Source organism: Mytilus californianus, unplaced genomic scaffold (assembly GCF_021869535.1).
Source record: "Mytilus californianus isolate M0D057914Y unplaced genomic scaffold, xbMytCali1.0.p SCAF_1, whole genome shotgun sequence".
NCBI lineage: Eukaryota > Metazoa > Mollusca > Bivalvia > Mytilida > Mytilidae > Mytilus > Mytilus californianus.
This window is the reverse complement of record NW_026262581.1, coordinates 98,788,054-98,812,387: the sequence shown is the minus strand read 5'-3', so window position 1 is coordinate 98,812,387 and position 24,334 is coordinate 98,788,054. Positions and strand designations below refer to the sequence as shown.

Genomic DNA, 24,334 nt, shown 5'->3' with positions numbered 1-24,334 from the left:
AGCTTTTCATAAAATTTCGACTTTTAACCTTCTGTTTATAATAAATACAGGGAAATTGGCCATAGCTCTGAGAATTTAATAAGAAAAGAATTAACAGAACTATACACATATCTCCTTTTATTTTGTATGTGAATTCATAAAAATGATATTTTCTGTTATTTTTGCTCTGAGCACAAATACAATCAAAGTACTGTAGTACTGAACATTTTATGACCGCAAGTTCTGGTGGATAGTCACAGGCACTTGTCTCAGAAAAAAATCATATCTCTATACCTGAAAGTTAGGTTAAGGTACATAGATGTATTTTTTTTCCTGAGACAAGTCCCTGTGTGGATGATGAATACATGACAGGGAATTCAACCTCACCGTAATAATTATTATACTGTAGTGATATAATCATGGGACAATCATTTGTTATCAGTATAATCTGGTTTGTTGTTATATATTATATTAATATTTGTATAATAGTTATATTTATAGCAGATCATCTTAATAACTCTACCGGCAATTTTTCATCCATTTATACCATCATTCTATTCTACTATTCTAATGATAGTGCAGTGCAAGTGCATGGTGGACACTCTTCTGTAATGATTCTTTTTTCTAATAGGTTTGATTTGAGTAGGAATTCATATTTCTCCAACTGTTGTTGCTAAACGTCCTCGAGATATTCTTCAGCATGTGTAACACAAATTTTCGGTATTCATGATTTGTTACTGATATATCTATATTTCTCACGACAAAACATTTTCATATCATTTATCTTTGTTCTTTAAAAAATATTTTCATGAATATATATTAATGAAATTAATACATAACAAGCGATAAAAGATATGCATCCGCAAACACAATTTTCCGGTGCGTGTGCATAGATATTAATGATTTTTTTACTTATATATATATATATATATATATATACTTCTCACGACAATGCATTTTCATATTATTTATTTATGTTCTTAAAAAATATTTTCATGAGTATTCATTGAAGAAATGAATTTACAACAAGCGATAAGGAATGTTATTTTGTACTCGATAATATCCGCGTATTTATACGAAATACGTTCGGTTATCAGTCAAAAGCGCAAGGGACGTGTGCAGAAATTTCTGTGGCAACATAACACCGATATGACCTCTCAAGGTCACATCCGATGTCAAAATCTAGCATTCAGTATAGTCTTCCTAAAACACCAAATTGTTTAAATTATCTAGCTACTAGTATTTTTTTCTAGTATTTCAAATATTCACACCTTTGTTCACTAACTTTCTATACTTTTATTATTATTTTGATTTGCATTATACAACAAATTTGTGCTATTTCCAATCACGCACATGATTCAAATTTTAAAATAAATATACAGTTTTCAAATCGTTTGACATGTGATAATGTTTACACCTGTTATTTGCTCGAAGAATCTGATTGGTGTAATAATTCTTATATATCATCACTAAGGATTTATTTGAAGATTTTAATATGTTTTGAAATTTGACTTTTGTCTTTCTTTAAGTGTATCAGTAGGCTTGAAGCAAAAATTGTTAGATAATACAGATCAAGGATAAATAAGCCTGTGAAATTGTCAGCTAAAACAATTGTAAATTAAGTTGTTAGTTTTTAAAAAATTATACGAGTAGAGAAGCACTAGAAAGGATATGATCAGATATGACATGTTTTGTGTTCAATGATTATGAAAAAATACACATATACAGTGTCATTTTTATTGTCACGTACACACTTTTTATTAAAACAGTTTAAAAAGGAAGAAGTGCGTGAAATACTCATAAAAATGGATGTTGGACATTCAGTTATTTTAATATTGGACAATTGAGGATTGTTTTTGATGGAGTTTCGGGTGTGTTAACAGAAACATTCACACCAAGTAAATGAAGCTTGATTTTTTTGCGAGAAAATACTCTAATACTTTTTCCATTGAGAAGGATAAATTTTATTACAATTCTATCACCAAATAACGATTACAATATGAACACACAAAAACATTGTATAAATTAATGTTGGTATGTTTGATTGATTGGTTGAGGAGATAATGTTTAAAAGTCTTTGCTGGGTTTTCTTCTCTGTACTGTTTGATCAAACTTTAGTTAACTGAATGGACCTTTTTATACGTTTTGAAGAGCACACATTTTATGGGCACGGTTTTTGGGTGTTCTTTTTAGAAAGTGTGACATTTTTATGAGAAAGAGCTGCAACCTTACTTACAAGCTTGTTAATCGTTGACTCTTTACTTGTAGTTGTCTGGAGACCTGTGTTTGGTTTCGTATGCCATATACACTGTCAAGGTACCTTAATATTGTTTGTTGTGAAATGATATTTTTTTCAGCACTCTGGGTAATTTTATTTTGGATGAAGACAGTTGTTATTTAATTTTTGATCTGACATTTTTGCATGCTGTTTTTGGTAGGTGAATGACCAGTGTTGGTTTGAAATTTGTTTAGACATTCTTTGTGCATTGAATATTAATTACATATCATATTTTTCAACAATATTTTGAAAAAGTAATCATAACTTAATGGAAGCTACTTTATAATTAGCGTTTAAATAAATGTTCTTTTAAGATACACAAATCAGTACGCCCTCTATGCCGCCGAATCCGCAACTGTATTTTGAAAAAAATAATTATCAACATTCATAAAGTTAAATTGCAGGATAATATTTATCTTGACAGTTTAGAAAAACACATAACAATCCTCTATTTTTACATAACAAGTTGATAATTTTCATACTGCTTCCGTCTGTTGTTTCAACACATACTTGTATGAACAACTATATATATATATATTGTTTTCTGTTTGGTATTAAATTAATAATTAAGATCCATGTTACATCTCGTGATCAATTTATTTGACGATCGTCAATGGCAGTCAGCAGGGTTTAAGAACATCAGTTGTTCGACCTGTTAGTCAAATGCGATTTGTTAAAATATACTTTTCACTTTTTTGGTCTTTTGGAAAATGTTGTTTGTGCTGTATTTAAACCCCTCTACCAAGAAATTTGTTTTACATGCACACATATAAAAATTGCGGTTTTTATCCAAAGCAATCATAGGTTTGAACGTTGTTTTCAATTTAGACTTGTTTATATATATATATATACATATATCTGCTTAATGTATAGTTTCAACTGCAAATTATACCTTGTCCGTCGGATTTCATATGAATAGGAAATACCAGGCACCTGAAGTATTTTAAATGACAGTGTGTACACTTAGAATACTTCGTGTATTCTAATTGTTCAATTCTTAAGATAAGGTAACACCTCCTGAAAATAAAGCTGATTTGTATCAGTTGCAGTAAGAGGAGGGGATAACGCGGCTATGTATGGAACGCCGACACTGTCTTATTATTGTAAAAGCCGGTTTTTCTCGGGCTTTTAGTAATAAAAGAAATAACTGCAATCTAGGGTTCTGTAACTTTTATTCAGACGAAACGAAGTATAACTATATGAATATGTAAATACTGCCCTCACATATCGTGCAAGTGGCACATTTCCATATAAACCATTAAATATCGAATACTACATCTTTGGCAAGGTTTAAATATACCTTATATAAGAAACTTTCCAATCACAGAATTGTTATTTTAGATATTAATTTCTTTAAGTTGTTAAATTGCAGACAGGTAAATATATAGGTGTTGACCACAAGATGTCTTCCCATAAGATCTAGAACAAAGGAATTAAACCGCCAAAAGTACTGACCAATAGAAGAAATGTACGATAGCGCTCAAATCAACCGTGAAAATAAAGTACTAACTACAGTGAAATCAGACTTAACCAAAACATGAGATGAGAATTCGTCCGTCAATAGTCCATGTCAATAAGTTAAAATAGAATAATACACAATGCTAATCCTTAATTACAAAATGTAATTATTAAGCTAACAATATAACTTTATTCAAGTATATACTAATATCAAGTACTAAGAATATAAAAATATACAAAATACATAAAATAACAGGCTATCACATACTCCCCCCAGCCGTGAAATGACGTCCCGTCATTTCCTGTGTGTGGTTGCTGTTGAAATGATATCAATAATGGCCTGTGCTGCTTCTGCCTGTTTTCCATGAAATAGATGAGTGTCTGCTAAAGATGAAAGGCATTGAACCCTTTGAAACCAATCTGCAGTGGTGGTGTGACTTGCACTCTTAGAAAGCTCATATTTTCCTGACGTCATCCAAGCAGGTGCTTTCTTTGTTCTGGTTGACCGACGAATACTCACAGGTGACGATGATGACGAACTGTCAGAAATATCCTCCTGATTGTCACTGGTCACCTCTTGTGAAGGCCTTCTGTCGCTGATATCTGAATCTGTCCCAATGGTGTCATGAGAGTGGGCGTCCCCTTCAGATTCAGAATCATCTTCTGTATCCACATTGCTTGTTGGAATAACAACTGGCTGAGTTATATCTGAAGTGATGGTTGAATCACTATCATCCTCAACTAATGGTTCCAATAGCACATCTATAATATCCTCATCATCAGATGATTCCGGATAATTTGCTGTCGGTTTCTTGGATATTCTAGGTGCAGGTTTCGGTGGTTCCTTCTTGGTTTGTTTTCTGGGTTTAGGTACTGGCTTAGTTGGTTCTACAAGGTGACCCACTGGCAACAGCAAGTTTCTATGGAGGTTCCTCTTACGTCCTTCTCCACTCTCCTTTCTCACTGTGAAGACTGGTATGTCCAGATTCGGTTGTTCAAGTACAACATACGGATCCTGCTCCCACTTGTCTGATAATTTGTGTTTGCCTTCAAATGCAACTATCTTCACCAGGACTAAATCTCCTTTCTTGATGGTAGCTCCCTTTACTCTGGTGTCATAGTTCTTCTTTTGTTTCAGTTGTGCTTTCTTTGACGCTTCAGTAGCTAAGTTGTGCGCAAATTCCAACCGTTCTCTGAGGTCCTTGATGTAGTTGGATCCTGTCTCTTTTCGTATACCAAATGCTATATCCACTGGAAGTCTGGGATCTCTTCCAAACATAAGGTAGTATGGTGCAAATCCAGTAGACTCATGCTTGGTACAATTGTATGCGTGGACAAGTGGTCCTACATAAGCTTTCCAGTTCTTCTTCTTGTCTGGTTGAAGTGTCCCCAGCATGTTAAGTAGAGTTCGGTTGAACCTTTCGCACATCCCGTTCCCCATCGGATGATAACTGGTGGTACGTGACTTGGTCATCCCTGTCATACTGCATAACTCCTTTATGATCTTGGATTCGAAGTTAGCCCCTTGGTCTGAATGTATCCGGTCGGGTATTCCATAATGCACTATAAAATGTTGATAGAAGGCTTCAGCTGTTGTCTTTGCTGTTTGGTTCTTGGTGGGAATGGCTTGAGTAAATCTGGTGAAATGATCTGTTATGACCAGGATGTGTTGTTGACCTCCTTTGGATGGCTCTAAAGTAAGGTAGTCCATACACACTAGCTGTAGTGGTGTTGTTGTCTCAATACTGACTAGTGGAGCTCTCTGGTTTGGAAGTGTCTTTCTTCGAATGCACCTTCCACAATGTGCTATCCATTCTTCAACATCCTTGGCTATACCAGGCCAGTAAAATCTGTCTCTCAATAATGACAATGTACGGTCTTTGCCAGGGTGTCCCATGTCGTTGTGCAGTGCCTGAAGTGTTGTAGAAACATGTGCTGCTGGAAGTACTAGCTGTTGTTTAACTTCATCGTTGATAGTAACCTGTCGATATAATACGCCATCTATGATCTTCAAATGATGGTACTGCCTCTTAAGTATGGCGTCGCCTTTCTCTGGTTTCTGTTGTTTCTGTATCATATCAATCCAGTGACTAACAACTGTGTCTTGTCTTTGTGCTCTCTTCCAGTCTATGATATCTGATGTAGATGTTCCATTCAGATCGTTGTCATCTTGCAGTACATCTGGATTGACTGCTAAACATTCTGCATAAGGTACTGATGTTATGGAATTACAGATGGCTCTTATGGTATCGGTGTTGATCTCTACTATGTCCTTGGGAAGTCTGCTTAAGGCGTCAGCATCAGAGTTGTTTCTCCCTGGACGATACTTGATGTCAAAGTTATAGGTTGCAAGATCGGCTAACCATCTGTGTCCTGTGGCATCCAGTTTGGCAGTGGTGAGGACATACGTCAAAGGATTGTTGTCGGTCATCACTGTGAAATGCGCTGGTCCATACAGGTAATCCTTAAACTTGTCTGTTATTGCCCACTTCAACGCCAGGAACTCCATCTTGTGAGCCGGATAATTCTTCTCGGCTTTGGTTAGCCCTCTACTGGCATAACAGATGACGTGTTTCTCTCCATGTTGTTCCTGGTAAAGTACAGCACCAAGTCCAAAACCAGACGCATCTGTGTGAAGTTCGTACTGCAGACTGTTGTCAGGGTAACTCAATACCGGAGCTGATGTTAGCAGTTCTTTCAGTTTCCTGAATGCTTGGTCCTGTTGTTCTCCCCAATGCCATTCCTTCTGTGGTTGTTTCTTCTTCTTCTGTCCTTTCCTACTTGATGGAATTGGCATCAACTCTGTCAATGGTCTGCTGATCTGACTGAAGTTCTTAATGAAGCGTCTGTAATATCCAGCTAATCCCAAAAAACGTCGAACATCTTCAGGTGATGTTGGTGTAGGCCAAGCCATGACTTTCTCGGTCTTTTCTGGATCCACTTCCACTCCATCCGCTGAAACAATGTGTCCAAGGAACTTTACTTTGCGTTGGAAGAAAGAACACTTCTTGGGTGCCAACTTCAGGTTCGCCTTTCTTATGCGGTCCATTACCAGTTGCAAGTTGTTAAGATGTTCCTCGTATGTCTTCCCAAAGATAATCACATCATCAATGAACACACAGCATATTCTAAGGTGGTAATCAGCTAGACAGTCTTCCATGAGTCTTTGGTAGGTGGCGGGACTGTTGGTAAGTCCAAACGGCATTCTGTTGTACTCATAGAAGCCTAGAGGTCCTACTGTGAATGCAGTCCTTTCCTTGTGTGGTTCGTACAGCTCCACCTGATGATACCCGGACTTCATATCAACAACACTGAAAAAGGTACTCTCGGAGAGACAATCAAGCAGGTCTTCAATCCTCGGCAAGCTATAGCTATCTTTTTTCGTCCTATTGTTGAGCTGACGATAATCAACACACAGGCGTAGGCTGTTATCCTTCTTTCTGGCGAGAACTACATTGGAGGCAAATGGACTCTTAGATGGTCTAATGATCCCTGCATGTGTGAGTTGTCGAAGATGATCTCTAACTTCTTCATATGCTGATGGAGGGATTCTTCTGTATCGTTGTTTAAAAGGTCTATCATCTGTCATATCGATGCGATGTTTCACAATATCTGTACGACCTACGTCCTCATCAGTCTTGGAGAAGATGTCCATGTACGAGCGTAGAAGTTGAACTCCTGCATCTAGTTGTTCATCTGTTAATGTGCTCTGTGTAATCTTTATCTTCTCCATAATGTCAGTAATTTCCTCTTCAGATGGTAAACTTGGTGAAGGTTCTAGTTGGACTGGTTGTAATTCACATACTATTGCCTTCGGTGGTATACTCAGTGTTCTTGTTGTCAAATTCTCTATGGTAACAGTAACTGTCCCGTTCTGTTGGTGTCGATATGTAATCAAAGATGGTTCAACATCAAAGTCTTCCGAATCTTTGGCTAAGTTGCAAGGATGGAGCATAGCTGGTGTAGCATGGTATGGAACTTCCTTGTCAACATATCCAGATAATGTGATGGTAGTGTTCGGTGGTACAATGATCTTATTTACTTCTGCATTCTTTATAAGACCTAAGATGTTGTTGTTTTTCTTTAGTTCCTTTTCTTGAAGTAGTATGCATCTGAATGTGAGATACCAGGATGTAGTCAGCTTACTAGTCTGTAAAAATCTTTCTCCAAAGTCCTTCCTGAGAGATTCCATGAAGTATGACAGCGTGTTAGTTCCTAGTAATAATGGTACTTGCTGATTGTATCGACTGTCTGGTGTAACTAACAGGATAGATGAGTGTATCTGTTTATACCCTGGTATTTGTAGATCTGCTTCTATGTAGCCTAAGTATGGTAGTTTCTGGCCATCAGCACATTCAATATCTAGTAGTGTTGTTATGTTGTTCAATGGTGTTGTTAAATGTTCCCTGTAAAAAGATTCGCTGATAGTTGAGACGGTGGAACCAGTATCAAGAAGTGCAGGTGTTTCTAAGCCTTCGATACAAACTTTAGTTTCTGTTGGTTTACCAAATAATCCTGGTGGTACTTTTACATGGCTGGTTTTGGGAACACTACTTCTACATAAGCCTATGGATGCTCCCCCTTCATAGACTTCTTGTCGTTTAAATTCTTTCTGCTGTGGTCCATTCTTACAGCACAACCTCTTTTATAATGTCCAGTTTGTCCACATCTCCAACATTGAGGTTCATCATGTGTCTGTTGTTGTCCTTGTCCTCTACCAAATCCTCTACCTCTACCTCTCTGTTGTTGCCATCCTGGTTGCCAGTGTTGTTGCCAAGGCTTTGGTTGCCAGGTAGGTTGTTGCCATGTGGATGGTTGTTGTTGCCAAGGATGTTCTTGTTGGTCCAATTTCTTTTCATAACTGTCCATTCTAGTTGTCATCTGCTGGATCATTCCTTTGATATCCTCAACATCAGATTGTTCAATTGCTGCTTTACTGGTTTGTGGCTTGGAAGACTTGCTTAACACTTCTCGGTGCAAGTGATCATTCTCTATCTGGCGAAGTGCAACTCTCAGTGCATCAAATTCCTTGATGGTGTCATACTTGTGTCCTGAGATGTCCTTGAGTGATGTTCTCAGACCAGTCCACAACATGGAGTGAAGCATACCATCTACATCCTGTCTTCCAACAATACCTCTCTCTACTGCCTGTCCCATGAGTGATTCTAACCGGCAACTCCAGCTGGTGACAGTTTCATCTTCTTTTTGGCGTGATCCATAAAACTCTGCCAAAAGTTCTTCCTTCTTGTCGACATTCCCATAAATAGAGTCTAGCTTATGAATGACTTCCTCAACTGATGCATCTAAATCCAGTCGCATGGCTGCATATCCAGCTTCCCCTCTTAGTGACCTTCGAACAGCATTCAAGATGGCTTCCTTCTCATATGACTGTTTCATCAGCAACTTTACTTCCTGCTTCCATAACTCATAGGTGGTGTCCCCTGACTTAGGTTCATTTCCAGAAAAGTTGGAAATCCTTGGTGGGTGTGTCATTACTACTTTGTTGGATTTTTCCCTTGGTGGTGCCTTAGGTGGAGATGGTAATACCAGCTCTGGATTAACCTGTTCTAACTTGATGGCTCCAGTAGATTTTAGGTAGTCTATCATCCATTTAGTTAGGTCCTCAGGTGTATCAGCCTTTGGTTTGACTCCTGTCTTGGCAAATGCTTCCATGATCTCATGTAGTGCAGGTGGTGGATTCTCAACTAATGGAGTAGTAGGTTGTTCAATAGGGACATCCTCGGTTCCTCCCTTCTTGGCCATATCAGTGTGTATGTGTATACCAAATATCAAAAAAAAAATCTATATACCAAATATCAAAAAGATCTAATCTCAATCCCAGTATATCAAAATATACTATATATATATAAACAATTTATCAAATGTACCTACCAAATAATAATATAAATAATCTGCTTCTACCTACAAAAGTGTGTAATAGATATGTGAATCTTTTACGTTCACAATCTAAAACTATGAAACAACAATACTTACTATGTTACTCTGTACAAAATATCAAATCAAATTGTCAATGTAAGTCTAAGTCTCAAATGTCAACTTAAATCAGAATCAAAATCCTAAGAACTATCCTATCCTGAAAAAATACAGTCAAGAGAATCAAGAAAAAAAAAAAATATGAAGTTGAAATGGATGTATGTGTATTACATGCAATAGGTAAGGTTTAGGAGTATGGATAGGTGGTGCAGTTGTTAAAGAACTACCTGTTATAAAGGAACATGCAACTTAACACTCAAACAAGTTTTAACTACTATTCGTACAAATTTTAACTGTAATAGATTAAGTTACTATTTAAATGTTTAACTTGTATGATAAATTTATCTGATGTTTCTAAATTTAAATTGAAAATTAAATTTTAAATTTTAAATCAAATCTGAAATTTTAAATTCACAAACAAATATACACAATCAACACAACACAATGTACAGTATACAACACTAATACATGTAAACAACTATATACTACACAGGACTATGCACAATCAACATAAAACACAAATGACACAATGATAATAAACAAAGTCACACACAAAAAATATCATATACACACAACAACAAAAATTCACAAAATCTGTCTGAATTTATTTTGTTAATATCAATCAATATTAAAGAACCCTATGTATGTATGTATGTGTGTGTGTTAAACAAAGTTGGACTTTATTCACTTATCAAAGTGTATGCGTAAATTAACAAAGTCTGGTTTTGCTTTAATGTGACATAAATATTTCAAACACAATCAATGTGTATAATATTCAATGCAAAACACCAATTCTAAATGTATGTCACTCTCTGTGTGTAAATAAATATTGTTTACATGTGGTGTATGTCTAGACAGCTTTATTAAGTGTACTTCCGGTTGACCTTGACCTTATATCTATGGGTGTGGTCTTTTTTATGGGTTTGGGGGGGGGGGGGGGGGGGTCAAGTATCAACAAACAAATAAACAAAGTACAAATGTCAAAATATGAATTAAATCTCAATAAAGGACACTTGTATGCTTGTATTCAATTGAGTTTTATGTTTACAAAATAAAAATTGGACAAATTTTTCAAACACCAATTTCAATTATTTTGAAGTCTCTACATACGATAAATGCTACACAACTAGATTTATACAATGTATATTATCAGGCAATTAATTATAAGTATATATGAACTTACTATAATACTAATATGTTCAATAAATTCAGCAATAATGTTTGTTGATCAAGATGAATCCAACGAAAAATGTGTTCTCTGTCGTCCTAGTTCATGAACCGGTTATGTTGATATACGTCACTGATCAGTTTCCGGTATTGCGTATGTAATTTTTTCGTACGGATTCACTGTCGTTGTCAAAGTTCAGAATATATTCTTGGTTTCTACTTCGTCGCTGAGTAAAGCTTCCTAAGTACGTTGGGCGCCAATGTAAAAGCCGGTTTTTCTCGGGCTTTTAGTAATAAAAGAAATAACTGCAATCTAGGGTTCTGTAACTTTTATTCAGACGAAACGAAGTATAACTATATGAATATGTAAATACTGCCCTCACATATCGTGCAAGTGGCACATTTCCATATAAACCATTAAATATCGAATACTACATCTTTGGCAAGGTTTAAATATACCTTATATAAGAAACTTTCCAATCACAGAATTGTTATTTTAGATATTAATTTCTTTAAGTTGTTAAATTGCAGACAGGTAAATATATAGGTGTTGACCACAAGATGTCTTCCCATAAGATCTAGAACAAAGGAATTAAACCGCCAAAAGTACTGACCAATAGAAGAAATGTACGATAGCGCTCAAATCAACCGTGAAAATAAAGTACTAACTACAGTGAAATCAGACTTAACCAAAACATGAGATGAGAATTCGTCCGTCAATAGTCCATGTCAATAAGTTAAAATAGAATAATACACAATGCTAATCCTTAATTACAAAATGTAATTATTAAGCTAACAATATAACTTTATTCAAGTATATACTAATATCAAGTACTAAGAATATAAAAATATACAAAATACATAAAATAACAGGCTATCACATAATGACATTTCTCATTATATGATGTGTATTTGCCATTATATGATGTCATTTTACCCTTATATGATGTGCAAATGACATTATATGATGTGCACTTGTCCTTATATGATGTACACTTGTCATTATGTGATGTGAACTTGTCCTTATATGATGTACACTTGTCATTTTATGATGTGAAGTTGTCCTTATATGCTGTCCAAACACATTTATATGAGGTGCAAACATCTTTATATCATGTCCACAATTCATTATATGATGTGCTTTCTCCATTATATTATGTGATTGAGTCCTTATATTATGTGATGCTTTCCTTATACGATGTAGAAACGGCATTATGTGATGTACAATCACCTTTATACGATATGCAATCACCTCTATATGATGACAATTTGACATTATCTGATGTGCAAATTATATTATATGATGTGCAAATTATCTTATATGATGTGCAAATGGTCTTACATGATGTGCAAATTATCTTATATCATGTACAGATGTCTTTATATTATGTGCAAACTTCTTTATATGATGTGAACTTATTCTTATGTTATGTGCTAACATCGTTATGTGATGTGGTAAGGTCATTATATTATGATAATGTAACATCATATGGTGTGGTTCGGTTTACATCTTTATATGATGTCACAACATCATTATGATGATGTCGAAACATCATTATGATGATGTGCATTCATCGTCCTGATGGTCAATGAACATGATTACGATTAAAGCGATTACTCACTACGTCAGAACTGATTCCGATCTGCTGCTACGAAAAAAGCAGTTATTGCCGCCAAGATCTGTATTCGTATGAAAAATGGACGAGATTTTGAAAGAGTTAAACCTAGGCACGTTGGTATCGCGTTTTAAAGATGAAAAAATAACACCAGATATTGTCGGAAAATTGTCCAAATTTGAATTGCAGAGTTTAGGCTTAATCGATAGCTCTAAAATAATGAATTTACGGTTAAAGTGTTTAAATTATGGATCTTCTACTTTGTGCCGAGCACCTGGAAGTCGAATATTTCAGATACCAGAGGATATTCTACACTTTTTTCTGGAATGCCAATTTACTGTTACTGATATAGCAAAGCTCCTATCAGCTTCTGAAAGTACTATTTATAGGAGAATGCGGCAATGCAATTTAACTAAAAAGAATGTCTCAAACATTTCGGATGAAGATTTGGATTCCTTAATACAGGAGATAGTTCAGGAATTTCCCCGCTGCGGCGAAAATATGATGAAAGAATTGTTAATGCAAAAAACAGCTATACAGGTATGTTGAATACTGTCTTTTTAATTTATATATTTGATTTCCTTTCTAATACCAAATAAATCACACAGTCATATGTTTCATAAAATTAATTGTTACCAGGTAGTGAACATGGGATTTAGTCGTTGTAAAAAAGGGGATGGGTTGGGTGGTATTGCGGTTGGAATTTTCGATTTGAATCTTTTTGCTAAAACTGTTAATTTTTGTAGCATGAACATTAAAGTTCTTTCTTGTACACAACTACTTTTGGAAATGTTTTGCATTTTGAAAAGCAGAAGAATTTTTATTTTCAATTTGTCTTTTGCAAATCAACTTAATTTTTTTTCTCCCGAAATCCTTTAGCCACTAGCCCGCCTCCATACCGAATGGTCATGCCATACATTTACAAGAATTATCTATTAAATATGAGTGAAAATGTAGCGGGACAGTAAACTCAACATAAAATTGTCACCAAACGAGCATCCACAGTTTTCGGGAATGGATAAAAGTGTAATTTCCCATGAATATTGTTTCACTTATAGAGCAAAGATGATAGCAAAAAGAATAAAAAGTGGAAAAGATGAAATCGTCAAAAAGATTACAACCCGACAAAAATTTACAAAACAACCCAAGGCCACCAGTGGGTCTTCAATAAAGCGAGAAATCCCGCACCCAGATGCTGGCTTGAGAAGGTCCTGAAACACTAATATAAAAAAGAGATGTGGTGTGATTGGTAAGACACAACTCTTCACAAGAGACCAAATGACACAAAAATTAACATCTATAGGTCACCGTACGGCCTTCAACAATGAGCAAAGCCCATACCGCATAGTCAGCTAAAAAAGGCCCCGAAATGACAATTGTAAAACAATTCAAACGAGAAAACTAACGGCCTAATTAATGTACCAAAAAATGAACAAAAAACAAATATGTAACACAGCAACAAACGACAACCACTGAATTACAGGCTCCTGACTTGGGACAGACACATACTACATAATGTGGTGGGGTTAAACATGTTAGCGAGATCAGGAAAATAGACGCCACTCTACACTTCGAAACACAGAGATGAACCAAAAGTATAAAACATACAAGAATAACAAATGCGTAAGGTTCTTGACTTAGGACGGTCGCAAAATAAGGCGAAGTTAAACATGTTTAGTGAGCGCTCAATCTACCCGCTCACCTTGAGCCAATGTACACATATTTAACTTCAACGTCTTCAATTTTGAGTGTCAATGCCAAAGAATAAATTTTGGGATCCCTAAAAAAATTAGCATTTTCACAATTTTATATTTTCCATTAATTCGAAAAGTCCGTCACAGCTGTTTAAGTCATACTTTAGATATTGAACGTAATTAAACTTTTCAGTCGAAGGTTTTATTTTGTTAAAACATGAATCTATAGTGGCATATATCTGCCCCTACTTGACACTTAGTTAAGTCGTCATAATTAGCTAAATAAGTCTACTTGTCACTTACAGGGGCGGATCCAGGATTTTGGAAAGGGGGGCGTAGTATTAAAGTTTGCCGTTTGGAGCGAGGCGAAAAATTTTTTGGACCTTTTGTTGGCTAAAAAACATAAAATAAGTGTAAAATGCATTTTATAGTTAAAGTGTAGGGGTTGGACATTTTTGGTGCCGTATTCTCTCCATTAATTGTCTATTATAAAATGATTGGATGGATCCAAAGCTATGTACTAATTAATATATTTGATGTGGGATTTGTCGGTAAAAAATGGAGATGGAAAATTCTCGTTTGTTGTATGGTTAGTTAGCATAACCTCACAGATTTCTTGTTGTAAACAAGATATACGGCTATTCAATTAAATTTACAATACGACCGACTCGAAGAAAGACAAACAAGCAATTTTTATCCCAATGTTTGGTTGAAATGTTTCAACCAACAAGGGAAGTGAGGGGTTCCAAATCAACCAAAGGCTTCGAATGAGTCGGAAATGACAATGAAGTTGTGAATGACGGTAGACACATTGAGACATATAGGCCACACCCAGCAGGCAGGTTGCAGTCGGGCCTTGAAAAAAGTATTCAGTATATCAGTTCGGCGAAACAGACATTCCGGTCAGATATGGGATTCATATGCAACACCCCCCCCCCCCCCCAAAAAAAAAAAAAAAGTTACGCCCGTTTTTTATTCATCATGTTCATTTAATGCTAAATAATTTTGTTGAAAATATTTTTTTCTAATAGCAAAAAAGTGGACAAGATTATTGTTTTCAATCCAGATACGGCCAGAATTTTTTTTTAAGGCAAAAATTAGGGTCAGAATTTTTCTCTTAAATATCTCAGACTGCCCCCTCAAATCAAATGGTCCGTACCTTAGACTTTAAATCTATATCAAAAGCTTACTGACTGGGGATCACTATTCAGCAATGTTATTAATGGGCTGGGGCGTGTGGGGTTAAACATGTTTTCGTAGGTAAATAATATTGCTGTGGAACTTTTTTTTTCATGAGAGTGTAATAGAGTATTACTTTCTGTTGGGTAGAATTATGAAATAGAAGTCAATACGTTCTTGATCAATACTTTGTCGCTTTGAAGGCGTCATGCTTGTCATCCTCAGCCTAAGCAATGTGTTACTGTAATTTGAATTTCAAAATGACTGAGTGACGTTTTTTTCGACGTACTGGTCAACTCCACCGTAGCGAATCACATGACTTTGACATAATCAATAATATATTACAGTAAATACGAGCGAAAAATATCTTTATAAGTAAAGAATTGTCGCATAAAAATTAAATACACGGGAAAAATAATCGGAAATGGCAAAGTTCGCGAAGTCTAGTCTGATTAATCATTTTACAAAAAAAAAAAAAAAAAAAAGTGCAAGCAAAAGGGGGGGGAGGGGGAGGGCGTACGCCCTCTACGCCCCCCTCTGGATCCGCCACTGACTATTGTCTTAATTAGATCTACTTGTCACTTAGTTCAGTTCACTTTTCAGATATATAAGTCTGTTTTTACATGTCATGAAATGGGCAAAATCGTCGGAAAATGTTTTTTTATTTTCTATACAAAATAGTGTCATTTTATTATCTGACAAGTAGACTTAATAAACTTTCTCAAAATGTGTTGCGGAACAGTTTCTTAATGTATATTGAACTATTTTTTGTCATGCGCACTATTTCCCAAACTGGTTTACGCTCCCCTTACTCCCGAATGTGACCTACCGAATTAGACTTATTACAGGGTTTGTACTATTATTAAACACGAGCTACACTACGGCTGCCACATGTGGAGCAGGATCTACTACCCTTCCGGAGCACCTGAGATCACCCCCAGTTTTTGGTGGGGTTCGTGTTTCTCGATCCTTAGTTTTCTATGTTGTGTTTCGTGTTCTGTTGTTTGTATGTTTCTTTTTTAGCCATGGCTTTGTCAGTTTATTTTTTACTTATGAGTTTGAATGTCCCGTCGGTATATTTCGACCCTCATTTACTCCAGTTTAAATCTCCGGAAAACGAAACATTGATATGTACATGTCACTTAAGTTAGAGCACCGTCAAGTATGCTGTTCCTTTTAACCGATGTTTCAATACTCAAGTAATCCGTAATATTAGTTCAAAAGGAGTAATGCATATTGTGTCTTCTACAAAACATCCTTGCCCAAGACATGCTAAAATAAATATGCTTACAAACAAAATATAGACGTGAACAAAATTTCATTTGTTTTTGTATTCATATATATAAAATATATATATAAATAAATATAAACAAGTCTAAATTGAAAACAACGTTCAAACCTATGATTGCGTTGGATAAAAACCGCAATTTTTATACGTGTGCATGTAAAACAAATTTCTTGGTAGAGGGGTCTAAATACAGCACAAACAACATTTTCCAAAAGACCAAAAAGTGAAAAAGTATATTTTAACAAAACGCATTTGACTAACAGGTCGAACAACTGATGTTCTTAAACCCTGGTGACTGCCATTGGCGATTGCCAAATAAATTGATCACCAGATGTAAAAAATGGATCTGACATATTAATTTAATACCAAACAGTAAAAACAATAAACTTGCGGAAAAGATGGCATACCACAAACATGAGGTGCAAAAATTTGTACACCATATCCGGATTTCGACAATTAATGTCTCTTCAGTGATGTTAGGGATCGAAACGGTATTTGGAAGGCCATATAATTTACCTCAATTTAGGATAGACTCTTGCATTTTAAAGAGTCGAAATGGGATGAACGGATCATATTAACCCTAAGGAAAATATAATACAAGCCCAAACGAAAAAATATAAACAAGTCTAAATTGAAAACAACGTTCAAACCTATGATTGCGTTGGATAAAAACCGCAATTTTTATACGTGTGTATGTAAAACAAATTTCTTGGTAGAGGGGTCTAAATACAGCACAAACAACATTTTCCAAAAGACCAAAAAGTGAAAAAGTATAGTTTAACAAAACGCATTTGACTAACAGGTCGAACAACTGATGTTCTTAAACCCTGCTGACTGCCATTGGCGATTGCCAAATAAATTGATCACCAGATGTAAAAAACGGATCTGACATATTAATTTAATACCAAACAGTAAAAACAATAAACTTGCGGAAAAGATGGCATACCACAAACATGAGGTGCAAAAATTTGTACACCATATCCGGATTTCGACAATTAATGTCTCTTCAGTGATGTTAGGGATCGAAACGGTATTTGGAAGGCCATATAATTTACCTCAATTTAAGATAGACTCTTGCATTTTTAAGAGTCGAAATGGGATGAACGGATCATATAAACCCTAAGGAAAATATAATACAAGCCCAAACGAAAAAATATAAACAAGTCTAAATTGAAAACCTCGTTCAAACCTATGATTGCGTTGGATAAAAACCGCAATTTTTATACGTGTGTATGTAAAACAAATTTCTTGGTAGAGGGGTCTAAGTACAGCACAAACAACATTTTCCAAAAAGACCAAAAAGTGAAAAAGTATATTTTAACAAAACGCATTTGACTAACAGGTCGAACAACTGATGTTCTTAAACCCTGCTGACTACCATTGGCGATTGCCAAATAAATTGATCACCAGATGTAAAAAACGGATCTGACATATTAATTTAATATATAAATATATATATATTGATCTAACCACTTCATTCTTTAACAGGTGACTAGAATGCGTTTAAGAGAGAGCTTACATCGGCTGGATGACATTGGAATACAAGATAGAAAGAAAAGAAGGTTGCATAGACGTATATACAACGTTGATGGTGTAAATCATATGTGGCATATTGACACAAACCACAAGCTTATCCGATGGAATTTTATTGTGTTAGGGGGAATTGATGGCTTTAGTAGATTTATAACCTTTCTCAATTGCAGGGACAACAATAAAGCTGTTACATTACTGGATTCCTTCAAAAATGGTGTAGCAAATTACGGAATGCCTTTACGTGTTCGATCCGATAAGGGCCTTGAAAACTGCCTAGTTGCTGATTACATGATCAAAGAACGAGGTCCTAACCGTGGTAGCATGATAACAGGGAAAAGCTGTCACAATCAGAGGATTGAAAGGTTGTGGAGGGATGTTTTTGAAGGTGTATTGTGCTTTTATTATGATCTTTTTCATTTCATGGAAGAAGAAGGCTTTCTTGACATTTCACTTAGCGACCACATGTTCGCTCTACATCATGTATATATGCAAAAAATCGATGAAAAATTGAGCATATGGGCACGAGCGTGGGGAAAACACCGCCTTCGTACTGCAAAATCGTCTCCTCTTCGATTATTTACTGCAGGTATGATTAATAATCCACCCGATTTTGAAATTTTTGACATCGAAAATTACGGTACAGAGGGAAATTATGAAGATACTTTAAATGACTATACTGGCATAGATGATCCCAGGCCTATACTTGATTCACAGGCGTTTGTTGTAAATGAAACATGCCAAGAACAACTAAACTTGTATTGTCCAAAAAATTGGAGCTCTGTATATCATGGAATCGACGTATATCTACAAGCATTACATATTATCGAGAGGAATTCCGGAATTATTGAGTGATTATAAACGAGTTAACCTTTTTCAGTGTAGGACATATGTATATCATCTTCTCATTTTTCTTAAGTGTTTGGCAATAAACTTTCAGACAGATTGTGAAATTGAAAGAGTTAGATAAAACCAAACTGGTTAAGCATTATGTTGTTGAGAAATAAGAATATAAAAAAAAATGCTGTTACAGTTTACTATTTCAAAGATGATGACTTCCGATATTGTTTTATTCCTTTTATGTAATTTGTACATGTCATTTTATGCTTTAAATACAAATGTTTATCGAACACTTTGATTGATAAAGTATATAGTTGTGGTATGTAGTTTAACTCTTGTCCGTTTTTCTGTCATTTAGTCATTTCACAACGAACAACTTTCAGGACTTCCGATATTCAGGCGATTTTTGGTATACATGCCAGTCTTTCAGGTAACAATACACAGTTAGCCTCATAAATATTAGCCATCCTCTTTTCCTTGCTTTTAAATAGTAAAAGCTTATAATGTTTGTATAAATAAGAAGATGTGGTATGAGTGCCAATGAGACAACTCTCCATCCAAGTCACAAATGAGACAACTCTCCATCCAAGTCACAATGTATAAAAAGTTAACAATTATAGGTCAATGTACGGCCTTCAACACGGAGCATTAGCTCACACCGACCAGTAAGCTATAAAGGGCCCCAAATAACCAGTGTAACACAATTCAAACAGGAAAACCAACGGTCTTACTAAGTACAATGTATCTATTTACAAAACGAGAAACATCTAATATATGTGCATATGTCTATAATCAGAATCTTCGAAATATTCTATTTCCAATGCTGAAAATGGTGAAATTTTATTTATTTTTGGTGTATCTATGGCAATAATCTGCTTGTATTTGCTATAAAATAGTGCTAAAATTGGGGTGAAGGTGTCGTTTCCCAAAAATTTTTTCCCGGCAAACTTGAATTTCAATGGCCTTGAGTGATACCTTTTCTGAATCTATTTACATACATATATCAAAATATAAAAGAAAATCATATGTCTTTCGCCTAATTGTTTTCGTAAAATTGCGTTGAAAAGTTGGAATAAGATCCCAGTTAAGGTAACCAGTCCAGTACCCACGAATTTAGTACCTAAACTAGACAAAGTGAGTGCCCCCACACTCCACTCTGAAGTAACTGTATTATAACAAAGTCAATGTAGGACTTTCTTTGAGATATTATTGTGTCTGGGAGACACAGATGATGATGCCCCCACAGATGCAAAGTGTTATTTCGGAAATGTTATGCATGTATATACTCCAAATATGACAAAGTTCAACGATCTCCCAAAAGAGCAAATATTGATAAAAAAAATGGGAGAAAGGGGGCGGGAGTTGGGAGACAAAAAAAAAGTGGGAGAGAAATTACTAAAAAAAAAGTGGGAGGCGGGAGAAGGATACACCCCTGTCCACCCCCTCATATATGTACAAACAGCCAGCAAAGTGAAAACTTCTTAGCATTGAAACTGTAGGAGTTATCCGGACACGATATGCACCTCTTGCAAGTATATACTCCAACTAGAGGCTCTAAAGAGCCTGTGTCGCTCACCTTGGTCTATGTGCATATTAAACAAATGACACAGATGGATTCATGACAAAATTGTGTTTTTGTGATGGTGATGTGTTTGTAGATCTTACTTTACTGAACATTCTTGATGCTTACAATTATCTCTATCTATAATGAACTTGGCCCAGTAGTTTCAGTGGAAATTATTTTGTAAAATTTACAAAATTTATGAAAATTGTTAAAAATTGATTATAAAGGGCAATAACTCCTTAAGAGGTCAATTGACCATTTTGGTCATGATGACTTATTTGTAGGTCTTACTTTGCTGCACATTATTGCTGTTTACAGTTTATCTCTATCTATAATAATATTCAAGATAATAACCAAAAGCTGAAAAAAATTACCAATTCAGGGGCAACAACCCAACAACGGGTTGCCTGAATGGTCTGAAAATTTAAGGGCAGATAGATCTTGACCTAATAAACAATTTTGTTTTTGAAAGATTTGCTCGAAATGCTTTGGGTTTAGATATATGAGCCAAAAACTGCATTTTACCCTATGTACTATTATTAGCCATGTCGGCCATCTTGGTTCGCGGGCGGGGTCATCAGACACAATTTTTAAACTACATACCCTAATGATGATTATTTACAACTTTGGTTAAATTCATCTTAGTAGTTTCAGAGAAGATTTTTGTAAAAGATCACAAAAATTTACGAAAAATGGTTAAAAATTGACTATAAAAGGGCAATAATTCCTTAAGGGGTCAACTGACCATTTTGGTTATGTTGACTTATTTGTAGAACTTACTTTGCTGAACATTATTGCTGTTTACAGTTTATCTCTATCTATAATAATATTCAAGATAATAACCAAATACGTCAAAATTTCCTTAAAATTACTAATTCAGGGGCAGCAACCTAACAACGGGTTGTCCGATTCATCTGAAAATTTCAGAGCAGATAGATCTTGGCCTGATAAACATTTTACCTCATGTCAGATTTGCTCTCAATGCTTTGGTTTCAGAGATATAATTAAGTCAAAATCTACATTTTACCCCCATGTTCTATTTTTAGCCATGGCGGCCATCTTGGTTGGTTGGCCGGGTCACCGGACACATTTTTTAAATTAGATACCCTAATGATGATTGTGGCCAAGTTTGGTTAAATTTGGCCCAGTAGTTTCAGAGGAGAAGATTTTTGTAAAAGTTTACGGACGACCATGGGACGACGGACGCCAAGTGATGAGAAAAGCTCACTTGGCCCTTTGGGCCAGGTGAGCTAAAAATGACAAAGTTCAACTATCTCCCAAAAGAGCAAATATTAATAAAAATCAAAACCCTGACCACATGCACACCTTCAATATATGTACAAACAGCCAGCAAAGTGAAAACTTCCTAGCATTGAAACTGTAGGAGGAGTTATCTGGAAACGCTATGCACCTCTTTTGCAAGTATATACTCCCAAATATCAAAGTTCAACCAAGAAACAACACGAACTCCACTGAAAACTGGGAGTGAAATCAGGTGCTCCGGAAGGGTAAGCACCGTATATCGCACCCATCGTGTTATTTCTTTTTTCTATCCGGTAATGATAGGTTACTTATATGAATGAGGAAGATATAACTAATACAGTACTCAAACAATTCACGGTACTTTTAGGAACTTTTTATTTATATTTATATAGACTTTAATGATTTTAAACAAAACATTAACCAAAATGCATTTTGTTGTTTTTTGCTGATGAATATCAAAACATGAAGTTCACCGACTTTTTTCCCACTATGTTGGACAATTGTTGGTAATTGACAACATTTTTAAAGGTTCTCTGTATGACTTATCTATTTTGGATAATAATGCTGTTTCAGTATGGGTTCCTGGTTTGCTGACAATGGGGGTTTTCAGGCTAATTATATAAATATTTATAAATTTGGACTCGAGTTGTATGCTTAGCAAGATGTTTTCTATTTAAACACGAAAAAGTGTTTTAGCATTGTTTTGTGTCAGTTTGAAAATAATAACTGTTCTTGGAATTAAAAAAAAACCTCATGTAATATAGCTGCAAAGTCTGAGTTAGGACGATTTCCACTTGACTCCTTTATTAAAACTCAGGTTTTATTATATTTTTGTAGAATAAACTGCCATGAAATAAACCCTCTTGTTAAAGAAGCTTTTGCAGTAAATAAGTCTATGTCTGAAGATGGAATATATACTTGGTATACTTTTGCCAAGCATATTTTTAAAGAATTAAATATTGATGAAGAAGAATATGTTGATTTTGATAAACCTTTTAAACTTATAAAAAATTCACTCAAAAAAACTTTTAAACATATTGTGAAGGAAAAGTATAATAACATCACTCTTGAAAAACTTTCAAATATTGATAACAGTTCAAAACTTTATCTTTATAGTAAACTTAAAAATGAAATTAAATTGGAGGACTACTTGCACAATCTAAACAATTTTAATAGTCGTCAACTTTTAACAAAATTACGTGTAAGTGATCATAATTTGGAAATTGAATTAGGACGTTATAAAAAAATTCAAAGAGAACACAGACTGTGCAAAGTTTGTAAAATTTTAGATGATGAGGAACACTTTTTCCTTCATTGCCAAATTAACAGTAATGTAAGACATTCCCTTATAAATGCAATTAAAACCCATTATCCTAATTTTAACCAGCTTGACTCAAACTCTAAACTTAAAACTATTCTAGATCCCAATAAAGATATTTTGTCTAGTGTTGTAGACTATACAAAGCAATCTATGGAATCGCGAAAATAAGGTCCACATTGGTCAATTATTATATATATATATATATATATGTAATATCAACTTGACTTGTTTAAAACATTTATCATGTATTATGTTTCTTGTCACTTGTGTATACAATGTACTATGTTTGCATTTTAACCCGCCAGGGTTTCATGTTTTGCAATAAATAACAATATGATAGGATCTTGGATTATCCTTTGCAATCCAAACTTAGCATCAGACTCTCCTTGTGCCCAAGTAATTAACATAACAATAAATCAAAACTTTTAATAAAGTACTTACTGAACCATACAAATGAGGTCAAGGACAATGATCATATGATAGACGGAAAGTTCGTAACATAAGGCATCTATATACAAAGTATGAAGCATCCAGGTCTTCTACCTTTTAAAATATTTAAACTTTTAAGTCAAGAGCTAACGCCGACGCTGCCGCCTGATCACTATCCTAAGTCTTACTGGCTGGTACAGTCGATACAAAAAATAAAAAAAAAAAAAATGTCATTGACATTCTACTTACACCGTTGAAGTCAGTTTTGGGTATATATTACCCCTTTTAGGCTTCATAGAAATATACACATATTCTTAAAATCAAATTCTTTGTCTTATATCTTTCACAAGTAGAAATAAATATATCAAAAAGTTCAAACTGCTTAAAAGTCCTTTAATTTATTACATTTTCGCCATCACTTTAGAGGAAATAAGTTTTGCTAAGGCACTAAGAAACACGAATTACTCATGATTGCCATTGTTGTTGCTCAATAATGACGAAATGAGGAAACTTTATAAAGGCTTCTTGTCAAGTTTGGTTCCATTTGGCTAATCGATTTCAGACGAAAAGATTTCTAGAAACAAGAATTGCGAAGTCATAAGGCATCGCCTTTACTTATCTAAAAAAAAAATGAAAAAAAAATGATAAAGGATCTTAAAAAGATGCTAATGCTATCTGACAAGTTTATTTCCTTTAGGCCTAGTGGTATTAGAGTGTGAAATTTTACAGACGGA

At 35.0% G+C, this 24,334-nt stretch overlaps 1 protein-coding gene across 1 annotated transcript in view; it reads right to left on the bottom strand.

The window, feature by feature from the left end:
• Positions 1–3,412: 3,412 nt before the first annotated feature.
• Positions 3,413–24,334, bottom strand: part of LOC127727026 (uncharacterized) — a 219,950-nt gene continuing 199,028 nt past the window's right edge. The window contains exons 2-3 of the mRNA XM_052234418.1: positions 10,893–11,335; positions 3,413–3,557 (exon numbers count right to left, since the gene is read on the bottom strand). The gene's annotated coding sequence lies outside the window, so the exon portion shown is untranslated. The remainder of the gene's footprint in view (positions 3,558–10,892; positions 11,336–24,334) is intronic.